The 10,875-nt window shown below is 37.7% G+C and overlaps 1 pseudogene; it reads left to right on the forward strand.

Moving 5' to 3' along the window:
* Nucleotides 1–142: 142 nt before the first annotated feature.
* LOC101980688 lies at nucleotides 143–1,014 on the forward strand (annotated as a pseudogene).
* Nucleotides 1,015–10,875: the final 9,861 nt, after the last annotated feature.

Consider the following 10,875-nt stretch of genomic DNA (forward strand, 5'->3'; position numbering starts at 1 on the left):
GAGATAGATGATAGATAGATAGATAGATAGATAGATAGATAGATAGATAGATAGATAGATAGATAGATAGATAGATAGAAAGAAAGAAAGAAAGATGATCTACAATAGATGTAACAGAAGTAGCCCTTAGGGATCTGTAGAAATGCTGAGTGTAGCAGAAGGTATCTTTCTTGTTGTTGTCATTGCTGAGGCAATGCTGGGACAGGGAATGAAGTCAGTGCAGTTGTAAACTACATGGACTGTGTCAGGAACAAGAAGTTTTCTAAGATTGCCTTTATTCTCACTGACTTCATGATTTCCAGAATTGCTGGCATATGACAGGGGTATGTACAATTACTTGTACCATATATGTTTACTTCTGGTAACCTAACTGAATATATTACTTACCTCTGGGTACTTATCAATCACTTAAGTATCTTGTTTGCTCCCAACCTCAACATCCTTTATTTTCTAATGATAACAAATGTTTCTTACTCTCTATTTCTCTGACTGAAATGGAGATTAAGTGCAGTTTTCATCTTTTTGTTGGGAAGCTTGCTTACCTTATGGCTACTGTCTTTTCCACAAATGGTAAAGATGATTCATGACATAAAATTGCACCAAGGAAACACATCTTGGATCCACCAATGGAAAAAATTACTTCATTATTAATCAAAGTTTAGCCAGTCTGGGAATTCTTTTCTTCTCTTGGCAGCCCTCATTATCTATTTACTGCTAATCATTTTTCTCTGAAGACACAACAGGCAGATGCAGTTGATGTCTTAGGAAACCTCAATTCAGAAGTTTATGTGAAAGCCACAAAAGTTTTGATATATTTTATGATTTTCTTTATCTTGCAATTTGTGGACATTGCCATAAAAGTAGTAAGCTTTACTCTGCCATAAAGCAGACTCCTCTTTATAACCAGTTTGACAGCCACTTGCCTATCCCTGTGGTCCCTCAGTCACCCTAATTATAAAAGACGACAAGCTGAAGCAAGCCTCTTGGAGGGTGTTGCAGTGCCTAAAATACTGAGGGATAGAGAAGTCTCAGAGTCACGTAAATGGACTTTTAGAGAAAGCTGGATAACTGATGCTCTTCCATCAGTTTATAACTGGTATCGGATGTTTTAAAAACATCCTGCAATGGTTAATAACATCTCAAGGAGTCTAACTTTCTGGTGGCATTCTAAGTTGACATGAAGCCTTAATTCACTTTGTATCTTGACTATGCAGATTCTTCACGCAAATTAACCAGATAGCAATTGGTCTAGAGGCAAGTCCTTATGGAGACTGTTTTGGTGAAAATATACTGAAAAGAAAAAAGTCATTTCATTGTTACTCACTGAAATTCTGGGACTGAATCAAAGGAAAAAAAAGAAAACAGATGTTTATGATCAGTTTTTATGTTTAGACAGAACTGGGGACCAGAAACTTATGCTTCTTGTGTGTGTGGTTTTTCTTCAGATTCTAGTGCCTTCATCATGTAATTCCTAGTGTTCTTTGTTAATGGTGTATGTTTTATGTGATAAAAAGGCCACAGTATTGGTCATTGTTCTGTCAACAGCAGCTATGGAAATGTAGTCTATCCAAGGGAGGACTATCTATAAAACCAGCAAATCAACCCAGAATGAAGCAAAGCCATAATCCATTGGAAACTGGGTAAATATTGTGCTAGAATCATACATGCAAAAGAGTTGATATGGCTGGTAATAAAGAAATAAAAATACTACACTGGAGTGGAATCTGTGTGAAGTCTGAAATTTCTGGCTTTGGTACTCTGGGGCTAATGGGAATCAATCATATCCTTTACCACTAACTTGCTAGACTTTAAGAAATGTTGATTTGATTTTTAAACTGATTTTTTTAAAAATATTTCTATTTTCCAGGACATGAACCAAAGCTACACAGAGAACTCCCATTCCAAAAATAAATAAATAATTATTTTACTTTTTGAGATCACAATATAATAACATCTTTTCCCTTTTCCCTTTCCTCTCTTTGAATTACCTCATATGTTGTTCTTTGCTCTTTTAAACCCATGGCCTCTTTTTCACTAACTGTTCTTATGTGGTTACTATTGACTGTCAACTTTACAGTACCAAGGGTGATGGAACACAGCTTTAATTCCAACACTGGAGAGACTGAGGCAGGTGAATCACTGAATTTGAGACCAGCCTAATCTACAGAGCAAGTTCCAGAATGACCAGGATTATGAAGAGAAATCCTGTCACAAAAAATTTCAAAAACAAATAAACAAAAAGCACCAAATAGATGAGCCTCTGGATGTGTTCTTGAGGGACTACATAGCAGAAGTTAAAGCATGAAGATCCACTCTAATGTGAGCATCATCATGGTATGAACTGTGGTTCCAGTCTGCATTAAAAAAAGAGAGAGAGCTAGCTAAATAGAGCATTCATTAATATGATATGTCCTTCTGTATATGTGTTGTTTTTATTGGCTAATGAATAAAGCTGCTTTGGCCTATGGCAGGGCAGAATATAACCAGGCTAGAAGAGATATAGACAGAGAGTAGGTAGAGTCAGAGAGACGCCATGTAGCTGCTGAAGGAGACAGATGCCAGAACCTTGTCTCATAAGCCACAGTTTCATAGTGATAAACAGAATAATAGAAATGGGTTGATTTGAGATGTAAGAGCTAGCTAGAAATATGCATGCACAATTGGCCAGTGTTGGAATTAATATAGATTATTCGAGTCTGAGCTCCTGGGAAATAAATGACAGACTCTGTTTATAAAATGGTGCCCACCATCTGGGAAATGGGTCCATATAACACCTAAAAAAAAAGCTTAAGAAAAAAAAGAGGGCTTCTAGACTCACAAAAACAGGAGCCAAGCACAGCTTCCTAGTAACCATATTTTTTCAGATAGGCTCTCTTTGATGGCCATTATCAGAGGTGTGACTCCTTTAAGATAAGGTTTTCTGACTCAGCATTAGCAGCAAAAACTGCTCAGCTTCTTTAAGGGAAGGCTTCCTGGCTCATACTGGTAGCAGTAATGGCTCTGGCTCCTTTGGGAGGTCCTGCACTTAAAAGGGGTTTGTGAACAGCATTTAACTAACTGCTTAATAGCAACATAGACCAGCTGTGTCCCTGGAGCTGGGGTGGTGAGCATGGTTCCCAGGAGCAGTCAACATAACTCTGCCATGTTGGACAGAGTAGAGATAACAGGCAGGGCCGCAGAGTTGGTACTAGCCATGCCTGCTTAGCATTTTAAAAAGAAAAAAATAGCACCCCTGGTCAGAAAATTATTACAAATACGAAATAAAAACCGATTCAGACAGAAATAAACCTCACATTGTTTTTAAAAAATGCTTGGGAGAAAGAATATGAAGAATATAGACAGTTCTAAAAAGAAATAGTTTTCAAAACTAAGTCTTTAAAGAGACAATAAAAGTAATATAAAAGAGTACAAACAGTCATAGATTAAAGAAGTAAAGAAAATTAAGGTGTGTGAAGATGGAATATACAGAGAGAGAGTCTAGATCATATATATGATTATGTTTTATATAAAGTTTTTCAATGCAGAGACATGATTCTGGGAGCTACTAGGTTAAACCAGCATATATATTTTAAAGGTATCTTGACTTCAAAATTTGAGTATATGTATATGCTGCTTTAGAAGAGAGGACCTACCTTGGTTTGGGAATCTGTGGATTCCCTCCAGGCTAATGTGACTTGATGGAACAAGACCCCCTGAAAGGTCTACATGAACACTAAATTAGTACACCCAACAAACAGGAAACAGTTTGGAGAAATTAGCTCCCAAATTTTCAACATGATGTTTATAAATGTTTGTTTTCACTTAAAAGGGGATGTGATATAGAAATGAATACATTGGTATAGACTTTGGTTTATTGATACAAATTTAAAGTCAGTTTTATTATATGTGTATTCCTACTCATGTTCAAGGTATTAATGTTTATGCAGCTCCTTGAAAAATGTAATGTATATGATTGGGCATTTCCAAAGAGTGATATCACTGGATCCTGAGGTAGGTTGATTCCCAATTTCCTGAGAAACTGCCACACTGATTTGCAAAGTGGTTGCACAAGTTTGAATTCCCACCAGCAATGGATGAGTATTCCTGTTACTCCACATCCTCCCCAGCTTAGGCTATCATTGGTGTTTTTGATTTTAGCCATTCTGACAGGTGAAAGCTGGTATCTCAAAGTTGATTTGATTTGCATTTTCCTAATTGCTAAGGAAGATGAACATGTTCAGCTATGTTCATAGTAGCATTAGTTGTAATAGCCAGAACCTGGAAACAACCTAGATGCCCCTCAATGGAATAATGGATAAAGAAAGTGTGAAATATATATACATTAGAGTACTACTCAGTGGTAAAAAAAAAAAAACAATGACATCTTGAATTTTGCATGCAAATGGTTATCCTGAGTGAGATAACCCAGACCCAAAAAGATGAATATCGTATGTACTCACTCATTAGTGGACTCTAGCCATAATCAAAGGACATTGAGCCTATAGTTCACAAGCCTAGAGAAGCTAAATAAGAAGGTGAACCCCCCCCCCAAAAAAACATATATAGATCCTCCTAGAAACTGGAAGCAGACAAAAACACCAGGCAAAAGTTGGGAGCATGGGGGTGGGGGAGAAATAGGAAAGGGGAGAGGGTGGAGGTGGGAGAGGGGGAGAGGGGAGAAGGAAGGGAGAAGGGAAGGATTTGGGAGAGCTTGGAGGAGTGGGAGGGTGGAGATAGAGGAAGAGCAGATAAAGGAGCAGGGGAGAAGATATCTTAATTAAGGGAGCCATTTTAGGGTTGGCAAGAGACTTGGCTCTAGATAGGATCCCAGGTGTCCATGGGAATGTCCCCAGCTAGGTCCTTGGGCAGCAGAGGAGAGAGTGCCTGAACTGGCCTTGCCCCATAATCACACTGATGATTATCTCGAATATTACCATAGAATCTTCATTTGGCAATGGATGCAGATAGAGACAGAGACCCACATCAGAGCACTGGACTGAGCTCCCAAGGTCCAGTTGAAGAGCAGAAGGAGGGAGAAGATGAGCAAGGAAGTCAGGACTGTGAGGGGTTGGTCCACCCACTGAGACAGTGTGCCTGATCTAATTGGAGCTTACCAAATTTAGCTGGACTGGGACTGAACAAGCATGTGATCAAACTGGACTCTCTGAATGTGGCTGGCAATAGGGTCTGACTGAGAAGCCATTGATAAAGGCACTGGGACTTGTTTCTACTGCATGTACTGGCTTTTTAGGACCCTAGTCTTTTTGGATGCACACCTTCCTAGGTCTGGATGGAGCGGGGAGGGCCTTGGACTTCCCACAGGGCAGGCTATCCTTAAGGCTGGAGGGGGAGGGAGGAGGGGAAGTGGGGAAGTGGGAGAGGATTGGAGGAGGGGAGGAAGTGGAAATTTTTGAATGGAAAAAAAATGTAATGTATAATTTAAAATTACAAATTAATAAATAGTCATTTATAATAGTCAAACTTAAAGTAGTGTTAGGTTTTCTATATATACAGAGATACATTTTGGTTAGATAGAATCTTCAACACTTCAAAGATCCACAGAATATGGACTTTAAAAAGTTTTTAGAATGTAGACTTTTCTCAACAGTGAGACATGTACATCAAAACAACTCTGAGATTCCATCTTACACCTGTCAAAAACACTGATGACAGCTTATGCTGGAGAGGATATGGGATAAAATGAACATGCCTCTATTGCTGGTGAGAGTACAAACTTGTACAGCCAGTTCAGAAATCAGTATGGTAATTTCTCAGAAAATTAGGGAGCAACCTATCCAAAACACAGAAATGCCACTTTGAGGTATATACTCAAAGGATATTCCATCTTAACACAAAGACGTGTGCTCAACTATGTTCATAGCAACATTATTTGTAATAGCCAGAAAGTGGAAACAACCTAGATGCCCCTCAACCAAAGAATCGAAAAAGAAAATGTAGTAGACAATGGAGTACCACACAGTGGAAGAATATAATGGAGTACCACACAGTGGAAGAATATAATGGAGTACCACACAGTGGAAGAATATAATGGCATGTTGAAATTTGCAGGCAAATGGATGGATCTAGAAAACATCTTATTGAGTGAGGTAACCCAAACCCAGATAGACAAATATAATATGTACTCATAAGTGGCTTTTGGACATAAAGCAAAGAAAAACCAACCTACAGTTCACAACCCCAAAGAACATAGACAACAAAGATGACACTTAGAGAGACACACATTGATCTTTTCTACTTGAGAAGTAGAAAAAAGGCAAGATCTCCTGAGTAAATTGGGAGCATAGAGATCATGGGAGAGGGCAGAAGGGAAGAAGAAGGAAGAGGGGGGATTGGAGAAAATATACAGTTCAATAAAAACAATAAAAAAGAAAACAAAACTAAGTCACAAAAAGAGCAAGCTGAAGTGGGCTCATTGACATCTGCTACCATGACTGCTATCATGATTCACTTTCTTATTACTTTTTTAATTGTCCTGACTTTTGATTTTGATGACTTAGTCCTGATGGATTTTTTTGATTCTATCTTGAACAGCTTATGTAGACCTTTACCTTGAAAGTCCTTTTAAGTTGGACTTAGAGTCTTCTCTACCAGCAAAGAATTGATTTTGCTAATGAAGAATGCCATGGACTCTACAAGACTTGGACTTCTTTAAAAACAAATTTTCAGTATGTAAAATATTAGGCAATATAGACAGCACAAATTCTAGTTCCAAATACACATGCAGACAAGGTTTCTATAGGAAAGTTTCTCAACCTCAACTCTTTACATCCCTTTTTCCACTGAATGCCATGCTTGAACCACTTGCTGCACATACACAATTTTCTTAGTAAGGTACTGCCTTACTTCCAGTCCTGGAGAGACTCACTCAGGTGACTCAATCTACAAGTGAATATTCTTTATACATTAAAACAATTGCTTCAAGAAAATCACCAGGTTTTTGGAATAACTATTTCAGCACTCCTTTTCTATCAAAATTTGTGTTCCCACACTTTTAACCTCTGAGGATAGATACATGTTCTGGAGATATTGCATCCATTTATATTTTTGAAGATTTCTTCAACGTTTATGTGTGTGCTCATGTGCATGTGTGTGAGCACATTCATGAACATATGCACTTATAAGGGGGGAGTGTTTTCACCCACGCATGTGTATATAGAAGACAGAAATCAATATCAGATGTCTTTCTTAATAACTCTCTGCTTCTAAAAGGTGGCTATTAGACTTCAGAAAGGAGATGACACAAAAATGTTCCCTTAGGAAATGAGATTTATTAGTAACAAGAGGTCATCATCAAGTCATGTGGTGGGAAAGCATCATGAGGAACAGCATGCCAGAGGCAGAATGACAAGGCTGTGAGGTGAGGGAGCATTACACAAACATTAATAGAGTTAGCTTAAGGTGAAATTGTAAAAGAGATATCTACTGTGGGCAGTGTTTCAGAGAAATCTGAAGAGAAGGGAAGGAAAAGAAGGAGAGTTGATGGGAGGAGAGGAGAGGAGAGGAGAGGAGAACAGGGCATGTAAGATAAAGAGATAGATAATGAGAATAAGGTGGGGGGGGTCTTGTTTTGATAACTGTCCCTGAGGTATGGGGAGCTTGGCCATAGCTCAAAGCCAGTTTCAAGTCAGGTATCAACTAAGATTAAAAAGCACATCTGTTTACAATTACTTTCTCCATCTTTAGGCTGTGGGGAAAAGAGAAGCAGGAGGCTAACCAGTTCCTTATCTGGAGGGACAGGCCCCACATGGAAGCCAGTCTGATCTTAAAGCAACAGGTCCATGGTCTAATAGTATTCCTCAATCTCACTGTTTTAACTCACCTACTTGATCAGTAGACCTCTGGGGACCTATCTGCCTCCTATTCAAATACTGGGTCTACAGACACATGCTGCTGTATCTGGCCTTCACCTGGATGCTAAGGATGCAGAGTCACATTGTCATGTTTACACTTCAAACATGTAAGCCAGTGGGCATATGTATATACAACCTGCTGGGTTCATTTAGCATTCCTTATATGTATTTGTGTATAGAACTGACTGCTTGTGGTTGAATAACCTATCAGGGGGCTCATTCCTGAAAAAGAAAGCTCTCTTTCAGCAGCTAATAGTTACCTATAACTCTTAAGAGGTTTTTCCCCATCCACAGTTCAGCTATGTTCCCCGAGCTTTACATATTGTGTATGTATTAATTGGGACAGGCCACCCACAGAGAAAAAAAAAGCTGCCAAAAAGAAGTTACAAATGAACTTGGCATCTACAACCTCGGAAAGCAACTGTCAAAATGAATATAACCCTATAACTATGAAGCCCAAATCAGGAAGATTATCTTGATTTCATGGGATCCTGGTGTATACCAAGACACTATGAGAACACACATACACATATATACATATATACCACACACTCACTCCCTTACATACTCTCCTTGAGTGTGAGAAACACATGCTAAAATGCAAACACTATTTCCCTTATTTGCAGCACTGACTTTAAAAACTAAAATATGTAAAACAGATTAGCACAATGCTTATATATCTTGTTTGGTTATGGGTAATGGAGAAGGCTAGGATATGCAAATTATTATTGAAAGCAATTCTATTTTGAAGACCCAACCTGTGACTTGAAAATAAAAAATAAAAAAGAAAAAAAATGAGTCTTTGTATCACAAAAACTATGTAGAAGACATGCAAACAGATAGTCCAGAACATATGCCACTCACTCAATTCTGATAGTGTCACAGCATATAAATAAATGGAAATATAAAAGCAAGATAAAATTAGTCTAGAAGCCATAACTCTAATAGGTATTTAACATAAAATGAATAAATAATGATATCTAATCGTGAAGAAAGATGAAAATAATCATAATTTTTTATGATTTAGCCTCAGCAGATGCCCATTACCAAGCATAATATACTAAGAATATTGAGGCATATGTAAATAAAATAATTCTTTGATTGATAAATAAGATTATAGAGTTGAGTCACCTATAATACACTTTATATGTGCCTACACTTAGAGCCCATGTTATGATAACTATTGCTTATTATTATTATGGCACAATTTTGACAGTTATATTAAAGTTTTCAGGAAAATAAAGGTACTCTGGCCAGGTAAATAGATAGTTTAACTTGACAGCTTCATCCTTACCTCTTATGTTCCAAATCCTATCCACCCCCAGTCTCATCCCCAGCTCTGTAACAAACCACCTGTTGTGTTTTCTATTCCTCTCTGCCTCCAAACTCCTGTCCTCTTATTCATTGCCATATTGTTTAGCAGATTAAAGACTCATGTGGTCAGAAAAAGATATCTATCTCTATATCTATCTATCTATCTATCTATCTATCTATCTATCTATCTATCTATCTATCTATCTATCTGGTAAGTATGCTGGAATTCTCTTTTAGTCAGGGTGGAGTGGATCTACCTACATGGACTATCTTAATGTCCAAAGGACCAAGTAACCACACCCTAGGTCAGGATCTGTAGTCACATCAGTCAACAACTTTGAGCAAGCAAAATCTCTCTGACCTTCAGACAAGGTGGAACTAGGCTCACATTTTTGGGCCTCCACAATTTTATACTACTCTTGTACCAGAACCTTACCATCCAGTAACAGCAGTCACTGTGAGTGTCTGTACAGTCCCAAAGTACTTAAGTGTTTGTTTTGGCACCTGTCATCTTGAATTTTATTTCTTCACGGTAGTCAATTCCTCTCACACACTTTTTTTTCTGACTGAAGTGGAAAATTGACAAAATAGCTCATTGTATCTTTTAGAGTGCTTTGCAATTTCCCTGCTGGTCAGCCTTATGCTACCAACAGACGGCCTTGTACCTACAAGGAAAAATATGACCAAAATGGTCATGCCTTGAGTAAAAACATGGAGGTTGTAGTGGGAGTACATCTAGCCATTAATTTTGTTTAACCTATTTGTTGTACCACTGGTATTTTTTCCGTTTAATCCTATCCTTATAGGACCATACTAAACTGATGAAACTCAATACGACAGCTTGTATAGATCCCAACACAGAAGCCTATCATGAAAATTGTAACTTTGTTTCCCTTCTCTTTTTATTTTTTGTGTTTCTTCTCTTTTGGGGACCTTTATCTCATAAAATTAGAATAAAAATTAGTTGTAGTGTTTGGAGAAACTATAGAAATTCTCAATCCCTTCGCTCACTCCTCATTTTAACTTGGGGAAAAATGAATTATAACCGGTGTCTGTCAGTGTGCTGCTTGATTTCTGTTACTGTGATAAACACCATGGCCAAAAACTGTGTGGAGAGGAAAGAATTTTTTTGGTTTAGTTGCCTGCTCAACAGTCCAACACAGAGAAGTCAGCACAGAACCTGTAGTCAGGAACGAAAGCAGAGGCCATGGAGGAATGTTGTTTACTGGCTTGCTTTCATGGCTTGTTCAACTAATTTTGCTATAGTGGTGTGAGCTTTCCTATATCAATAAACAATCAAGAAAATACCCCAGAGACTTGTCCATAATCCAGTCTGATGGCAGAAAACCTCAATTCAAATTTCCTCTTCTCAGTTGAATCTAATTTATGTAATGATGATAAAATCCAACCAGAAGAATCAAAATACTGACATAGAAGCATAGTCTACATGATGTAAAATATTCACTTTATGAATTGGCTTAGCTCAGTGTTTAAGATCACCTGTTACTCCTGCATAGGATCTATAATTAGTTCCCAGCACCAACGTAGTAGCTTACAAATTATACACACAATATAAACATAAACAAATTGTTTCCAAAAATATGAAATTTTCTAATGTGTAAATTCCTCTGTTTTCTTTATTCTAATAATTTTGGAGCCATATCTTCAAGTTTTTTCAGAACTTACTATCAAACTAATGAATTATATATAT

The sequence above is a fragment of the Microtus ochrogaster genome, unplaced genomic scaffold (genome assembly GCF_000317375.1).
Source record: "Microtus ochrogaster isolate Prairie Vole_2 unplaced genomic scaffold, MicOch1.0 UNK46, whole genome shotgun sequence".
Taxonomy (NCBI): domain Eukaryota; kingdom Metazoa; phylum Chordata; class Mammalia; order Rodentia; family Cricetidae; genus Microtus; species Microtus ochrogaster.